The 18,209-nt window shown below is 40.3% G+C and overlaps 1 protein-coding gene across 2 annotated transcripts in view; it reads left to right on the top strand.

Moving 5' to 3' along the window:
- fgf12.L (fibroblast growth factor 12 L homeolog) overlaps window positions 1–18,209 on the top strand; it is a 260,138-nt gene that overhangs the window by 114,001 nt on the left and 127,928 nt on the right. The gene's annotated exons all lie outside the window — the stretch shown is intronic.

Here is an 18,209-nt window from a genome sequence, read left to right as displayed (position 1 = left end):
GTGAAAGTTTCACTTACATGCCTTACACTTTGAATGTAGAAGCCAGTACATATTTGGGTTATGGCAGTATATTTACTTAATGTTTATTTTATTAACTATGCATGCATGCTTGGCATAATATCACGTTTGTCAAAAAAGTTTTCTACTGTATGAACTACTTGCAGTGAAATAACAAGTATTTAGCATTAAGCACATTTAATGATCCATAGCTTTTAGATTGTAAATCCAATTGGGAAAAAAATTGAAAAATGTAAATGTAAATATTACACCAGACACCAAATGCATTAAGGCAGGGGGGCATTGAACAGGTTAGGAAAGCATGGAGTACAAGGTTTAGGTAGACATACCTAAGAAAGGACTGGAGGAGTGGCCATAGTGTGGGTATAATAAGGGGTAGCAGATTCCTCTTGCAGCAGCATGGGGAGAACCATCCAGGTTAGTAATAAAAAAAAGAATGAAAAGATTTGATTAAGTTCACAATGAGAGAATTACCTTCACATAGTTTCTTTTGGAGAAAGAGTTAATCCCAGCAAAAATGGATGTCCATTTTAATCACAGGTTTATGGGTGTATGTCTACAATATAAATGACTTGGTCCTTCTCAAGCTCATGTAACTTAAAGATCCAAACGTTTTACACTTTTTGAAAGCCAGGCCTGAAAGTGAGAAAGATTTGCTGGAAAGCATGGGACAGCTAAGCAATTATACCAGGAAATAATAGATGTACAGTACAGTAAATCCAGAACATCTGGAGGTTCAACGTTTGTGCATGTGTTCACATTTATTCATATGGGATTAAATACCTGGCATAGATAAGGTTGCCAAAAATGTCTTACTGGTGCTCTATAGCAGCATGGGTTTGAGCAATAGTTCCAAAATATATTGGCTGTGTAGGAGTTTTCCAATACTGGCATTAACTATCTCTTCTCTAGATTATAAGATTTGCTGGTCATTTTATACATATCCAATAAAAATAAATGTACCTAGAATTCCCCAGATGCAGAACTAAGGACCCAAAAGGCTGCCAATGGTTGCTATGGAAACCACAGAAGCCAAACAGTGTTTGCAGCTTCCTGCTTCATTATTATACACAGGTATACATTTCCCAGAGACATATTTCATACATTGTTTACTACTGCAGGCAGCTTTTCAGTTTACTGTGATGATGAATGCTGAGAAACAGCTCTGACAGCGTGGCAGGAAAGGGTTACTCCCCTATTATTCTTGGTCCTAGTGCCTATTCAGGCATTGTCTGAAATAAATCTCCCAGTGGCCATGATATCACATTACCTCCAGGCTTTCTTTAATTGCATTCTCGCTGCTGTCCTAAAAAGTCAGGAAGAAATTAGTAATCAAATGACTATATTTAGAATTGGTAAAACATTTTTTTCCCTTTTATTTCACAATAATCCATTGGATAATAGGATTTCCTCACTAGGGCACACTTTTTCTCAAATCTAATCAACAGCAAACAGAAGGCCCAGATAAACATCTGTAGAGACTAATGGCTCATTTACCACTGAATCCAGGCAAAAATAATGTTCTTGTGGTTTCTGAGGAAGACTTGTTTCAGGATTGAAGACATACTGTATAAAGAGGAACAATCTTGTACAAATCTGATATACACTATGTACAAGTAAAATGAAGTTGCCTTTCATCTTGTCATAGGGTTTTAGTAACCAATTTAAGAGTCATTATCCTGCTATTATGGGTCTTTCATTATACTGAGATCTGGATGTTCTGGTTCTTATAAGAAATAAACAAAGCTGATGTCAAAATGGGACACATTTATATATGTGAACAGTTCTGCAATCAAATTATTATTATTAATAATAATAAAAATAATAACAACAACAAGCCAACATATTTTTCAGTGATGTGCATAAAACTTGCATATTATGTATGAAGGAGGGTTTTATTTCAGGTTGTCCCCTGGAGGTTCTGGCCAGATATTGGTTGGGTCTGTTAGCTGGGGGGATTGGGAGCATGTCCCTTGGTAGTTCAATATTTGGCATGGGGTTGTCAGGTTCCCTAGTCTTTAAAAGGGAAAGCCACCACATGGTCTCTCTCTTTTGGTCTTCACTTGCTTGTGGAGTTGGTGTGCTGAAGGGTCTGGGGTGAAGGTAGGTGAAGTAACTGCTAGGAAAGCTTAATTATACCTCACTCTAGGAGTGAGAGGCAGGATCAGGACAGTTAGTAGAGCATCCAGAGGCTCCAACTAGGAGGCTAATAACGGTTGCATCCGTACACTCTAGTGGTTAGGCTCAGGAATTGGAGATTTGTGGAGTAATACACCAGTGTATGCTTGGCTTAGTAGGACTGTGGACTAGTACACAAATCTGTGAGTACTACCTCTGGAGTGTTGTGAACACTGCAGCTGAGCTAGCAGAAGAGTTATTATTTTGTTTTAAGAACCACTGGTGCCCAAGTTTATTCAAAAGATCATCTTTGTGTGTGGCCATTATGGTTAACCCTTCCACCACAAGAACAGTGAGAGGTCACCCAAAGTAAAGAGCCCCATGTATCACATGCCCTATCAGGAGTTGCTGGTAGTTGTGACCAGTCTGTCTAAACCTAAGGCAAAACATATGTGGTAAGGTACAGCATATCAAGGCTGAAAATATTTTTAGGTAACTTGACCCTGTAATTTTCTGTTGAATGTTGCTTACTAGAGGGGATACCTTTTCTGGCATTGTTTAGGGCATCGCTCTCTCTGCAAAATATATAAGCACATTATAGCTGATTGATGCTGACAGTGCCATGATTATTGGCTGCATTCTGCTGACCCTAGTGATGTAAGTTAAATGGAAGAAAAAAACAGCACAACTAAGCAAGTTCAAGTGGGGGATATTGTTTGTGGGTTTATTGTGTCATGAGGCTTAATTCTGGGGTATGCTTTTTCCATCATGCATCATGACACAAAACTTATGGGGTTAATCCCCTGATTGCCTTCCCTCTGCTGTACTGTTTTTTCTGCATTTTGGCTTATTTTGGAAGGGTGCTGCTCAGTAACTAGCAACTGCATAGGAGCCATTTACTTCTATTTTTTTCGTCAAATACATATGTAAATTAAAACATGAACATATAGTGATACTTTTAAGCTTGCTTTTTGTTTTGTGGATACTTTGATGTCGCTTCAAACATGTACTTTCGAGAATAATATCCACAAGTCATAGTGTAAAAACCAAATAGCATATTAGAGAATATAATAATAATATGAGACCTGATGGATGATCATATTAATATGGACAGCAGGGGATGTAGATCATCTGAATACTCATTAAATACTTAATAGAACCTGCCAGGAGTTTTTCTTTTGTTTGTAGGGAAAAATTATTCAGTTAAATTTTTTATCACAGAGACCTACTAGTAACTAGTATATTATTTTTCTTTTAGGCAGTAAATTATATAGGCTTCTATGCATGCTATGTGTTATACCTTATTAGCTACGCTCTTTTATACTTGGTTATTCCAGTGGATTCATAAATTAACTGTGATCTGTTATGCTATTAACATAAAGTTTTAGTAAAACAAAGCTTTATTTAAAATGTTTATATCGGCCATTTATATTCAAAAGACAACTACAATGCCTTGCATAAGTATTCATACCACTGAACTTTACCACAATTTAATACAAACCAGTATTAAATTGATTAAATTGGGCATTGTACTATATATATATTTATTCACCGCACAATGTCCAGGAGTGATTATTAGGCAATTATTATGGGTAGATTATCTTCATGTTGCTCTGGTTAGCCAAGTTACAGTTATGCACCACAATTCTTGAGCGACTCTAGTGTTACTTTGGCCTTTTGTTTGAGAAAATTGTGCTCCTAAAAGATGGACACTCTCACAAGGCTCAGAATTATTATTGAGCTTGTTGTGTATAGCCCTAATTTGGTTACTGTCTCTTTAGATCACAATAAACCCTTGGCAATTCAGGGGCCCTGAGTCCGTTTTGCGTATAAAAAGTACTGGGAACTGGGATTTACAGCGCAGTGCCTCCACCTAGGGAACACTGAGGAGCACACCTCAGGGAACTTCCACTAGGACAAATAAAACACACAGTTTGCAAATGAAACAGATATAATTTTTAAATTTTTAAGAAGTGAAAGAACTTGGGCAGTCTAATACACAATACACTCCTGCATTTGGGACATGTGGGACCTACCTAACTCACTATTAGGTACCTGAATGTTTCTCCAACACAGTCCTTTTTATTATCAAAGTTCCAATCCTCTGGAAGGGGTTAATAACCAGGCCCGGATTTTATGAAGCTGCGCATGAGGCCGTATGGTCTCTGCACTGCCGCTGCCGCTTCCTCATTGTCCTGAGTGCTCCTAAGGATGTGGCTGGGCGACATACCGTCCCTAAAATATCGCTGCCCTAGACCGGGCCTTTGTGGCCTTGCCACAAATCCGGGCCTGTTAATAACCACACATTTCAATTTAATTGAAATGTCCCTTCCCCAGAGCTCTTATACCCCAGGTAACGCTACCTTTCCCAAAAGTACCTCTCCCTTTGGAACTTAGCATCTGCTCCCACGTAGCAGGTAAATGCTCAAGATCTGTCTTCAAATTGGGGCCCCACGCTACTCACCATTGTGCTCTCAGAGGCAGTCACACTGGAGATTACAGGCAGCAGGATAAATCTTACCAGTGGCACCTTTCTCCAAAATCTCTAGCAGCTTGGCAGGGAACAGGATGGGCTTTCTCTGTACTTCCACAGATTCACAGCTTGGACAGTTTGAACAGTTCTGGCTGGATCTTTCACCACACAACCCCTGTTAACCTCTGTCAGAAACCCGTACAAAAGGCTCTCCCTCTCTCACAAGGATGCACTGGGGCGCCCAGGCAATCGGATGGCTCTCCAGCCTGTAACTGGGCTGGATGATGTTACAGACAGAAAAACAGGAGAAGGATTTCTCTGATCCCCTACATGTGTTTCTCTGTATTTTGTAGCAGCCATTATTAATTTTATTCTAAAAATATACTTAGAATCTGATGATAAAATGTACCCCTGCAGCATTATGTTATCACTTGGGAGGAGCCATGCTATACAAGGCATTAGAAGGGTTTGCACCCATTGTCCTTGCAGGTGAAAATTGGTGACCTTAAGCACTCCAGCTCTTCTGTCCTTACTATTGGTAAATGAGCCTTAATATATAAGATGAGATGCATTGTGTGTATATGTGTTCAGAACTTGTTAATGGACTTTGTTTCTAATGTAGCATAGTTTTCATTATGGGCATTGCCCCAAGATACTGACACTTAAATTTACATTTTAACATAACATATCACATTGAACATTAGCTCTTGAACCCAAACTTCTCAGTAACAAATACTTCTTCAGAAGCCTGAACCCTCATTTTGTACAAACCAGAATAAGAGAAGATTAACTTCCTCCCCAGGGTAAAGTCCAGGGAGAGAAAATGCTATACCATATAGAGAATAACACACCATAATAGCTTGAAAAATAGAACTCCACATAGTTCACATTGACTTTGTAATGAAAAAAAAAGATGAAGCAATGTGTATTATGCTGCCTGGAGGTGAACCAGGAACCTGGTGTTTGTAGGTTCTCCGAGTTACCACTGCTCTATGTGAGCAGACAACTAAGGCCCTGCTTCACTCCCATTGCTATACTAGCGATTGCAAATAGGCATGGCTTGGTTCAGCTGTTATCTATCTGGCCCCATGTAATCAGTATAAGCCATTAGGCTGCCTATAACGACCCCTGCACTGCACTGAATCATTGCCCAAGATAGGTTCTGTTTGCTAGTTCCTGGGTGCTATTCCAAATTGTTTAAGCCGTGTTTTGACCTTTCCTGTACTTTGTCTATTCTTTTTTATCCCACTCTGTACTTCAATATTGTTGTTTTGACCTGGCCTGTGACCATGACTACTCTTCCGTTTCCTGTATCTGTACTGCCTGCTCCTGTTTGGTATTGACTCGGCCTGTCCCTCAACCACACTTCCTGTTCCTGTACTTCGTGCGATCCCCTTGCCTGGCCAGAACACTCTCCCTGGTCCTCTCACGTTAAGAACTGGCAGCACCCGAGAAGTGGAGGGCTCCTCCTGAAGCAAAAGGTGGTTGTTAAGGGCGGAACACTGAGCCACGTCCGGGACCTTAGGGTTTGTTCTTGGTTTAGGATGCCCGGGACCCACCTGCAGGGCCGCCACAGGGGGGGACAGGGGGGAGAGTTGTAGGGGGCCCTGAGGGTAAGGGGGGCCCAGCCACACTGCACTTACTTGATAAGCCGGGCCCCCCTGCTTTCTGAGAGCGCCAACTTCGGGAAGGCAGGGCGGGAGCACAGGGGTAAGTATCTGCTGTCCATTACTTCCCCTTATTGCTCACAGAGTTTAAGTCCCGGTTGAGCTGCTCAGGGATTGGATAGCTGAGGTTTGAACTTCCCCTCCAGCTCATCAAATCACCATGCAGCTTTACCGGGACTTGAAATTCTATGACCAATAAGGGAAGAAAATGCTGTAACTATGTAACTATGTAACTGGAATAAGATGCAGCCACCTGTGCTCCCCTCCTCCCTTCTGTAGTTGGCAGCTCACTTACAACAGATGGACCACGCTAAAAAAGTAAGTGCAACATGGCAGGGCCCCCCTAAAGGTAACCCTTTGTGGTCTCTGTGTGTGGTGGGGCCCTTGGCACCAATTTGTTTTTAAACTTCTTGGGGGGCAAGTTTTTTAACATGGACGTTTAAGAAGGGCCCTGGCCACAAATGTTTTTTTATGGGGGGCCCTGACCACAAATGTTTTTTTATTAACATGTGTGAACAATAACCACCTATGTTTTTTTTGTTTTTTTACTGTGTGGTGGTGGGTGGACCTGTGGGGTGGGGAGGGCAAACCTGTAGGTGGGGCTTGCGGAGGGCGCAGTCCAGGGGGCCCAGGAAATTTTGTCATATGGGGCCCTGCGATTTCTGATGGCGGCCCTGCCCACCGAGGATGCTGCCTCAGGGCCCCCCCTGCCCCCCCCCACGCTGCGTCCGTTCGACAAAGGGAGGGCGCGGCATTAAGAAGCCTCTGAATCAAGGATACAGGTGAGGATGTGGGCCAGCAGGGCCCACAAGAGCCGGGGGCCCACCAGGTTTTTTCCCGGTGTCCAGCCGGCCCAGTCTGACCCTGTACATATGCAACATCTTCAGTTTTCAGCTTCTAAGTCCTGATTTTTTGCTATTGCTCAGTGAGGATTGCAGGCACCCTAAACAAAACTACAGCATAGTGCACCCTACAAATACACCAGACTAGTGCAGTTTCTACAAATAGGTGCACTGGCCAGGGTTAGCAATTAAAATCACTGCAGGGTACCTAATAAATTGTTACACCCCCAGCGATGAAGCATTTCCTTGTTTAGTAAGTTCTGTAGGGCCATAATTGTTTTCTTGAAATCTGAATGGACAGAAAAAAATGTGTTATTGTATCAGATAAAATGTCCTTTATTGCCTGATTTTCTTAACTGTGGAGGCCTGTGGGCTGGAGCTGACTATCCAAAAAATTTTAATGGCCCCCAGACTGCTCTATTAACCTCTTTGGTTATACAAATAAAATATAGTGAATGATACAGTAAAGGGGCCAAACTGCCTAATGTGCCGTGAGCAAAATGCAAACTGAAGCACTCTGTTTTGGATCACAAAGACATGTTGCTATCACACTTAATAGAGTGCTGTCTGCATTTGGACCATCAACACTGAATTGTGCATCTTGTGACAGATTTTCTTATTCCAGCCAGAGGTGCACTGTGCAACTAATCCCAGGGGCAGAAGTGCTGAATGAATGAGCACTAGGGGGCATTATTTTGTGCCCCTTAGTGATCTTCTACTTCTGCCAGGGGGAATCATAAATGGCCCCTTAAATGCAGTAATATGTACATGATTGGAACATATTTAATGTAAAATAAACAAATTAATATTACAATAAGTTTAGGCGGCAAGCAGCAGAATTGTATGTGTGATTGATTTATTTCTAACTCTCCTCAAATTCAGTGATTCTGTGAGTCTTGGCAAAGCCACAGACCTATGCAGTAATAAGCTGATTCTGTTCTACTATGTCGGCTGAGTGAGTCATAAAAGAGGGAACCTCAGGGAGACTGTAGATACAACAGGTTGTCATGGTAACACTTGTTTTCTAACTTGAGCCCAGTCTCTGGAGCAATTCATTATTCACAACTCAATCACATAAGGTCTTTCCTTCCCAATTAAAAGGAGGACCAGTCGGAAAAGATATTTTGTTTTGACTGTTACCATTTCTCCTGAACACATCAAAACAAGTTGTACGGTGTAGCCCCCCTCCTGCTTTATAAGTAATCACCAACAGAACTGCTTGGATGTTGTAAAATGATAGCCACACACCAAAATACCAGGAACATGTAACCCCATCTTTCCCACATGTTCCTGAATAAAATCTCCAAGCATCTTACAAGTTTCGTTCCCAATTCTAAAGCAGCTCGATTTGTTTTGTTTTTTTACATTTGAACATTTATTTTGTAAGCATACTGATAACTAATGGAAATGGCAGTATAATCACGCTTCTAGGAAGAATGCTTTTGCTGCCTTTTTTTTTTTATACCAGATCATTACAAAACAACTTCCATAAATAAATTAACACAATTTAAGATCTCCAAGGAAAATAGAAATGGAGGAGACAGCAAAGGCCAACAAAGCGATGCTTGCAGCTATTAAGCAGTTAATTTCACTCACCCACAAATTCAAATATTTACTGATAGAATTATTTCTGCCATTTCTATGTACTTGAGGTTAAGCCGATCAACCTATAAAATAACTCACTAATGCTGTCATCGCTATATTATTGCTATAGTTAAAGGGTAAGTCAACAAAAAATTGGCTAGTAAAAGAAAACCTAATTTTAAGCAACTTTGCAATATACATTTATTAAACAATTGTTATTGAAAGCAGCATTAGTCTACATTCTAGTTGCTACTTTTTAACTCCTGGTTGTTCCTTTTCAAACAATGTTGCAAAAGTCTGAGTTTCCCAGCAAACACAGGTCTGCCAGGTCTGAGCCACCAGGGCAGAGAATAGAAAGGGACAAACACCGCTTTCAATAGCAATACATATACTAATAACTTAAAAACCATAGACCATTTGTAACAAATGTATATTGCAAAGTTGCTGCTTAGAATTATGTTTTTCTTTTATTAGGCAAAAAGAGTTGTTGGGGTTGACATTCCTTTTAAAAGTAAGGCAAGTTAAAAGACCCATCCTTTGTATAACATGCAGGCATATTTACTGGTATTTACTGAAGGGCTGTAAGAATACGCAACCCACATTCCTAAAGGTGGCCATAGACGCACAGATAATATCGTACGAAACGAATTTTCGTCCGATATTCGTTGCGTGTATGGTGGAAAAAGAGCCGACCGATATCGGCAGAAGACTTGGATATCGGTCGGCTCGTCGATCGGGCTGGACGGAAAATTTTGATCGGGTGCATTTGAAGGGACCCAAACATCGCCCATTGTTAGTGCTGAATCGTCAGATACAGGTAGAATTCTATTGTTTCTTCCCGTATATCTACCTGTATATCTGACGATTAAGCTCTACACGTGTGTGTTGAAACGAACGATCTTTCTTGGAAAGATCTTTTCCAAGAAAGATCGTAATTATTACGTCTATGGCCACCTTTAGTCACCTAATGGAGAGTGGGTGGGCACCTAGAAATAATCAGAGTAAGGCTGTGTTATTAGGTAACACATTGTGCAGTTACTCAGGTAGTTGCTTTTGAATCTTAACACAGCAGGGGCTGTGCCCCCCCCCCATATTTGGGTGAGTATTTATTAATATTTGAGACAAACATGAATGGTGATGTTTCCCATAGTCTGCAAAAAGCAAAAGGCATGTGCAGTGAACAATTGTGTAATGATGATTATCTGACAGTCCCATCCAGGGGCGTAACTATAGAGGAAGCAGACCCTGCGGCTGCAGGGGGCCCAGGAGGTATAGGGGCCCCAGGAGGTATAGGGGCCCCACGAGGCCCTAATTCATATACAATTTCAATAAATATTGGAGAAACAAGTCAACCTCTAAACATTTTGGGGGCCTAAAAAATAATTTGCTGTGGGGCCCAGTAATATCTAGTTACGCCACTGGTCCCATCCACTGACTGATTTCATTGTTCCACAACTAAAATTTTTAAACCTGTCTTTAAATTGACTGTTGGGACAATTTTATTGGAACGAACGATACGATCGCTTGTGATTTTATCAGATAATGCCCTTTAGAAACCAAAAACAAAGATTTGATTGGTTCCTATGGGCAACATTACCAGTAATTTTAGCGAACTTTAAGTTTGTTAAAGAATGGCCAATTCTAAGCAACTTTTCGATTAGTCTTCATTATTTATTTTTTTACAGTTTTTTAATTGCCTTATATTGAATCTTTTCAACTTTTTAAATTGGAGATCACTGACCCCATCTAAAAAAGTAATGCTCCGTAAAGCTACAAATATATTGTTATTGCTACTTTTTATCACTTATCTTTCAATTCAGGTCCTCTCCTATTCATATGCCATTCTCTCATTCAAATCAGTGCATGGTTGTTAGGGTAATTTGGACACTAGCAACTAGACTGCTGAAATTGCAAATGGGAGAGTTGCTGAATAAAAAAGCTAAATAACTTCAAAACCACAAATAAAAAAATTGAAAACCATTTGCCAATTGTCTCAAAATATCATTCTCTACATCGTACTTAAAGTTAACTCAAAAGTCAGCAATTAATATGCCCTTTGGTGTTTGGGTGCCCTATGTCTTATCTGCCTCTGATTCACATCATCAGTTTAAAATGAAAGTTGTGTTATTTATACAGATACACGCTGTCACATGTGGAACTGAAATCAGGCTCTTGTGAATATTCTCTTTTGAAGTCATTCAGGCTTCCGCAATAATGATCCATAATGAAACACATACCCTGTAATGCAAAGGGCTAAGTGCACTTTCTGTTGTAGAAACACAGGACAATGAGCTGGTGAATAATAAAATGCACTGCAGTTATATAATGTAGATCTCCTGAGGAATGCTATGCATGAATAGCCGTGAGCTTGGAAAACTATAGAGAAATGAAGTGGAAAATAATTATGTCTTGAATAGAAAAGAAATGTTTTTGGACACTTGTGCCAGTTGCTTGCTATTGACCCACTGTCTCTGTGCATATGTCCCAAATAGCAATAATTTAGTTCTGTGAAATAAACCTTCGGAGCTCCTCTACTGGGAATAACAACTGTGTTGCTAAATTTGGGTTGAACCATCCACAAACTAAGTCATGACTCAGACATGTTTTGTATACAAGGTTTCAGTGCTTCCATCTAAAAGCCAAATCCTATTCAAGCATTTTTGAATGAATGGAAACAAAACACTTTTTTTTTTCAAAGGACTTTTCTTGCCGATGCTTGCAGAGCTTATCCAAAAAAGTTTAGTTTTAATATACAGGGATTTATTATTTTATTTTAGTTGCCACTGAAACAGAACATGAAAACAAACACCAGTGTTCATATAAAAATAATTGTAGGGTCTTTAAAAAAAGACCACAGCTTACTATGCTTACTATGGTTTTATGGTTGCTGCTTCTACAGCCTATAAGCATACTTAGCAAACTTAGGATATTGTTCCTGCTGCAACTATGCCTATATCATTCCATATAATTCAATTTCTGACTGTTTCACCCCAGTGATATCATTATCCCTTAATCACTAGAACAAGGGTTGGGTACAATATCAGTGTGGTACAACTTAATTTGAATTAGGTTCTGTAAGGTTAACCTGAATCAAGTAAAGAGAGAGGGCTAGCTAACATGTGCATCAATGCCTGCTCTAAGTAATATCTGAAATTGGCTGTACAGATATAGGATGTTATTCACAATGCTTTGAATTTGGGGTTTTTCCGGATAAGGGATCTTTCTGTAATTTGGCTTACCATACCATAAGTCTGCAAAAAATAATTTTAATAATTTTAATAAACCCAATAGGATTGTTTTGCCACCAATGTGGAATGTGAATTCATGCAGTTTAGTTATCATAAAATACAAGGTACTGTTTTAATATTAGAGAGAAAAAGGAACTCATTATAAAAATTTGTATCAGTTGCTTAAAATGGAGTTTATGGGAGATGGTCGTCCTGTAATTTAGTGCTGATAATGGGTTTCTGGATTTCAGATTCCATACTATTCTGTAAGCAATTCACAAAAGTGAAATATTTTTAAACAAAAATTCCCAGAGCATAACATTGAGATTTTCATGATTTTCATATTATTTTAATACAATTAAGTAAAAAAAAAAACAAAAAAAGGAAAAACAAATAGCAGGTGATGAACCCAATAGAACTAATCAAGGGCAAAATAGATTCCTTCAGGGTACCCACTAGGGGAAACATCAGACCACCCAGAGCTGCAGCCAGAATGAATAATTCCCTATCAAATGTTCTATAATTAAGATCTGCCTATGCTAAAAAATGCTGCAGGCTCAGACTAATGTTTCTATACAGTGATACAGAAACAACTACAGATACTGCAGCACAAATGGGCACAAGATTGCACAATTTAGCAATCAAGTTACAGAACAATTGCATCTGGGTATATTAGTGAGGCCTGCACTTCCTTCAGTACAAGGGGCGGCAGCATAATAACGGCGCGTTAGGTAAGATTAGTAAATAAGATTTCGGAGGGGAGGGGGATATTTCTTACATCTATTGAAAAAGCAGACCCTATGGTCTGCCAACAAACCACCCCACCGAGCGACCTTGGGGTCTGCTTCCTCTATAGTCCTGCCCCTGGCTAAGGGACTCTCTACTAGCTTTCTTATCTGAGGGTGCACCATCCAAGGGGACAACCACATTCTGCCCCTAGCTGCCCATTAATAAATACAGAGTTCAGGTTGCGCTGCATTTATGGAGAGTAAAAATCTGCAGTCTGGAGGCTAAATGTAATGCAAGTTCAAAGAACAAGAAATATGGTGGTTTTGTACCCTATCCTGCATGAAAAGGTCTGTTGTCCTAAACACAAAAATGGAAAACAAATATTGCCTTAAACCATATGAAGCACAGATTTCTGCTGCAATGAGAACATCTTAGTGTAGAAGTATAAACTTGCTCACTATATTAAGAGAAACCTAGGTTTATATATGGTATAGAAGGACTAATTGTACTGGTTTTTATTTGTTTATGATTTATGAATTATAAGTCTTCATATGCTGGAAGCCAATGGGAAAAAATCAGTGTATGTTGGAAAAAGGAACAGATTGCACTGCAGCGAGATATGAAAGGAATTCTATTTTTCAAAGTATGTAAATGAGTTGCTAAGAATGACAGATTCAATCTATTTAAAGCAGTATTGTTGTCTTCTATTTTAATCACATAAAAGGCTTTTAGCATTATGTGCTGTATTCATTTAACTATATCTTGCCTCAGGTAATATTGAATATAGGTTTTATTATTCAAGCAGTGTAGCCAGGCAACATTCCGTCATAATTTCTTCTCCTGGAGACACTGCATGTTCATGGATGAAGCAGTGATTGCCTGACCACAGTACTCTAAGAGGCAGATTTACTAAAGGGTGAAGTGACTAACGTTGGCGACGATTTGCCAACGTTACCGCTTTCAGGGACGTCGCCAATTTACTAACAGGAGCAGGCGTCACTTCGTTAGCGAAGGATATAGACGCTATCGATGATTCGCACTCTAACGCCAGGTATCTTTTCACTCTTGTGAATGGACGTTATTCCACAAATTCACAAAAATGCAGATTTTACTGAACGTTACCTCTTTCACCAGACTTGCCTTCGCCAGCTCAGAGCAGGTGAAGTAAAATTGAGTGCATAGATCTTCGGCAATCTTCTGTTACTTAGATCATATATTTTGAGTGGAAAAACTTCTCAGTCCAAAAAATGCTGGCGTCTTTTCCTTTTTTCAGGGTGATAGGCTGCAAATGTGTTTAAAAATTGTTTTTGTGTAACCGGTTTCCCCCAAACATATGGGAACATTATTTTACAACTCAATTATTAGGGTACCTTGGCATGTGTAGTTATCAGTGTAAATGTAATGCATTAGATTCAGCATGTAACATAAAGAGGTCCATTCAACTTTAAATTTCCCACTGTATGCAAATTAGCCTGAGTGCAAGACCTTTAGCAAAGTTGCACTAGGCAGAATTGAACGCTAGCGCTTCTTTGCTTTCTTTTGCTCATATTGCCGAAGTAACGCTAGGGAAAATTCTATAGCGAAAATTAGCCAGTGTCCGTTGGCTAGGACAAAACTTCATATTTTAGTAAATTAGCGCTGTCCCATCAAATTTACGCCTGGTGAAGTGTTGCGATGGGTGCGAAGCTGTTGCTGGTGAATTTTTGACATTTAGTAAATTTACCCCTAAGAGCTTTGTTATGTAATAAAATGGAAGTCTGTACAGTTAATCAGAAAACCACATCACACTCTCCTGTAGGTCTCATTAAAGTGGTAGTTTAACTTTAACTTAACTTTTGTCTGATGTGGACAGTGAGATTCTGAGACAATTTGCAGTAGTCCCTAGAAGTCAGGCAGTGTCTTGAATGAAAGACTGGAATATGAATAGCAGGGGGACTAAATAGTAAAATAAGCAATAAAAAGTAGCAATAACAATAAAATTGTTGCTGCACAGAGCAATAGTTTTTTGGTTGCTGGGGTCAGTGATTCCCATTTGAGAGCTAGGAAGAGGCAAACTATAAAAAATGGAGATCAATTGAAAAGTTGCTAAAAGTTTGCTTGAAGGTGAACTACCTCTGTAACAGTACACTTACTCTGATCGTTGGTTTGATCCAACCATCACAGATGGCCCACAATGCATGATTTTTTTACTCATTGATGCAATGTATTTTTCATGTCAATGGCTCCCCATGATTTCCACTGGGGGAGACTGGCAAATGCCAGAAGGGCTGCTGTAAGATGCCATAGATAGTCACTATTTATTGAGCTGGCGGGGTGCTGTTTGGGCCTCTGTGTATTTGAAATGCTAGCCAGGGCCTATTTTCAGTCCAGAACTGGTACTTACTGCTTACTTTATCAATGATGCACTACTTCATGGTTGTCAGCTAGTAAAAGGAATATCTAGGAGGTAACTGCAACGCCAATAGATACATTAAAAAACTTTGGACTTTATTGTATATCACATTATATCATTGGCAGATCAGATGCCTGACGTGTTTTGGCTACTCCCGCCCTTAACCACAGGTACAGAATGTGTGTATATGGAGTTAAAGTAATATATTGCTTTACCAAACTGCAAATGTATGGTAATTCCACCTAATCCTTTTCAAGCCTTTAGCCACCTCCTCTTATAATACTCACCCACAAATTTCACCCTAATAGCCACCTAGACCAGGGCCCTCATGGCCTTCCTTCTGTTTCCTGCATACAGCAATTGCTTTTGGGTTCTTGCAAATATGAAGAAAACTGAAACTGCTAGAAAATGCACTGCAAATGAATGGAAAATGAAAAAAAATATTGTGCAATTACTGAAGGAAAACTACATGTAATTTTCTGTTCAAGGTTTAATACTGTATGTGCTTTCAACCTGACAGCCATAAGTGAATTTTTTTAGCTGTTTTAGCTGGGGGTTGGTATTGACTAGTAACGTGCCATTCTTTGCAAGTGAATGTAGCAACATGTTTATATGCAGGTAAAGGCAAAGAGTAGGTTTTAAGATCGCTGCTAGGATAGATCCCAAAAAAAATACAGGAACTAATGAAAGAGGAATATATATATATATATATATATATATAATATATATATATATATATATATATATATATAATATATATACACTATTCTATTAACCTTTCGTGGGACCATCACCTGATATACAGTATGTGACAGAATTCTCTTCTCTGTTGGAAACTGTTACTATCCCATAAACATGTGAAAAATGTCTTTTATTGTTGAATCTTGGAGGTAGATTCTGTTTTTGTCTCACAATGAAGTGTACTGCTATTTTGGGCTATTTTAAACTATAATAGGTCATGTCTAGCTAAAACAGTAGATTGCGGGTTACATTTGACTAACACAGCAGGATGGGCCTTCCCTATGTGGAAGATATGAAGGAGACTGGAGAGGTGTAGTAGAATTACAACTCACATAGGCTACTGTACTTAAAAATAACAATAAGATGCCAGGAGGTTCTTGCAGCACAGGACTGGTTTATTGTCCAAGGCAATGGATCCACAGGGTAAATACAAAATCCACAGCACGCTGTGACACCAAGTGGAGACAGCTAGGTAAGTTTAAGTTGTACCTCTAGGTTGTAAATGCCCCTTTGTGTTTTGGATCCCATACAGTGAAATGAATCAGGGAACATACTATGCCTGTATCCCTCTTCAAACTGCGGCCCCTTCACTTTAGGCAGGCAGAGCCTAGGGGAGAGCTACTCCCTGCTATCAATCCTTGCTGGAGCACAGGACGCTTGTTCTGTCTAGTGAGCCCATCTAAAAGCTGGAAAGAGTGAGAAGGAGACAAATAATTAAAAAAAATAATAACAAAAAATATTAAGGCAAATTGAAAAGTTACTTAGTGTAGGGCCCTATAGGGATACAGGCCCTATAGAGTTAATCTTTTCGCCATTTCCTTGGGTTATTGGGTAGAATCCCTGTTACAGAATAACCTTTACAGTGATAGGCTGAGAGATTTGATGACACTGCTCTGACTCACTCCTATATGGTGTGTGCAGGGAGTGGCCTCTTCCTCTTTTGCCTCTGGATGTGATTCCAGCTGGATGTGCTCAGGGGGACTGAGTGCAATAGGCCCAGAAGAAGTCATGTGTCCAAGTCGGGACCAGGTAACCCCGTGAATGAGGAATAGATATACTAGGGCAGACTTGTCATAGTCTCTCTAGTAGAGAAAGGCAGATAGGATAGAGAGAAAGAGCAGCTGAAGCTCCAACAAGGATTTGCAGAAAGGGAGTAACTTCCCAGAGGCTCTGTGTGTTGCCTCCAGTCAGGGACCTGAGTGAAGAGGGACTGTAGGGTAGAAGCTGCTTTGCCTGACAACTTCCAGGAGGGAAAGGTTGTACTGCATTTGTCTGTTTACTCTCTGTGTGAGCCTGCCTTTGTTCTGTGTGAACTCTCAATATGCTGTTTTCCTCAAACTCCTGTGTGAGTACTGAAACCTGTGGTCATTTGCCCTTTTTGGCATAATAAATTACCGTTCCTGATTGTAAAGAACCTCCTGGTGCCCAAGTTGTTTTTGTGTGCACAGTAGCCTGGGGGGGGGGTGTAGTTGCACTACACCATAGAGGGAACACTTCCACTTAGCGAAGGCCCTGCCCTGGGTGTAAGTCGCGTGTAACCCATGCTCTAGTGTTCTAGCTGGTGAATTAACCCCGAGTGGCCCAAATAGGTGTTACATTTGGCGCCCAACATGGGGCATTAACCCTTTAATTACCAGGCTGTGCAATTTTTGCTATTTTGAGTACTTTCTCTTTAAATTTTGCTGACAGGCTGCCAGACCAGATAGGCAAAGGGCAGTCCTGCACGCAATGTCTGTTTTTGTGCGAGCGCATGTTAGGCTGTGGGTTCGGGCTTGGAGGTTTTTCCCGATTACCCTTTTACGGCTGCGCCACTACTAGTCACGCCAGGCGAGATTTCGCTGGCGTCCATTTGTTCCCACGCAAGAGATTTTTCGCGCGCTTGGATGGGAGGAAGATGGATGTCCCGGATGGAGCCATTTCCTGCTCATGTGTGATCCCGGATCATGGATCTGGAAGAGAAGAACCTGGAGGATGGATTCTTCTGATGTTTGCTACAGCTCTTCTATGGACTCCTGTAGAGTGAGATGCCTAGAGTGCTGCTTGCTTGTTTTTTTTGTGGCTGGAAGGACTGCTGGACTAAGTGGGTTCTTATTCAGGACTATTGATCCCCACCACAACTCTTCTGCCTTGTTTCTGCACTTCAAGGATGACCTGTGTGGACCTTTGGGAGGAAAGAAAGTTTGGCGTATAATAAAGTTGACCAACTGCAACTGTTATTATTTAATGTTGATACAGTATTGTGTATGCTGTGTGTGTTTCCTTTGCAGTGACCATTGTTACCAGGTATGCCTAGGAGAGGATACCAGAAGCGTATGTGATGGTACTGTAAGTTCAAATGTTGGGGATTGTTAAACCATTGTCAGGAGAAATGGGTTTTTTCCCCCGGGTGAATGTAGGGCCCTATAGGGATACAGGCCC

Source organism: Xenopus laevis, chromosome 5L (genome assembly GCF_017654675.1).
Source record: "Xenopus laevis strain J_2021 chromosome 5L, Xenopus_laevis_v10.1, whole genome shotgun sequence".
In the NCBI taxonomy this organism is placed as follows: domain Eukaryota; kingdom Metazoa; phylum Chordata; class Amphibia; order Anura; family Pipidae; genus Xenopus; species Xenopus laevis.
The sequence above is the reverse complement of the archived record's forward strand: the minus strand, read 5'-3'. Positions and strand labels throughout refer to the sequence as shown.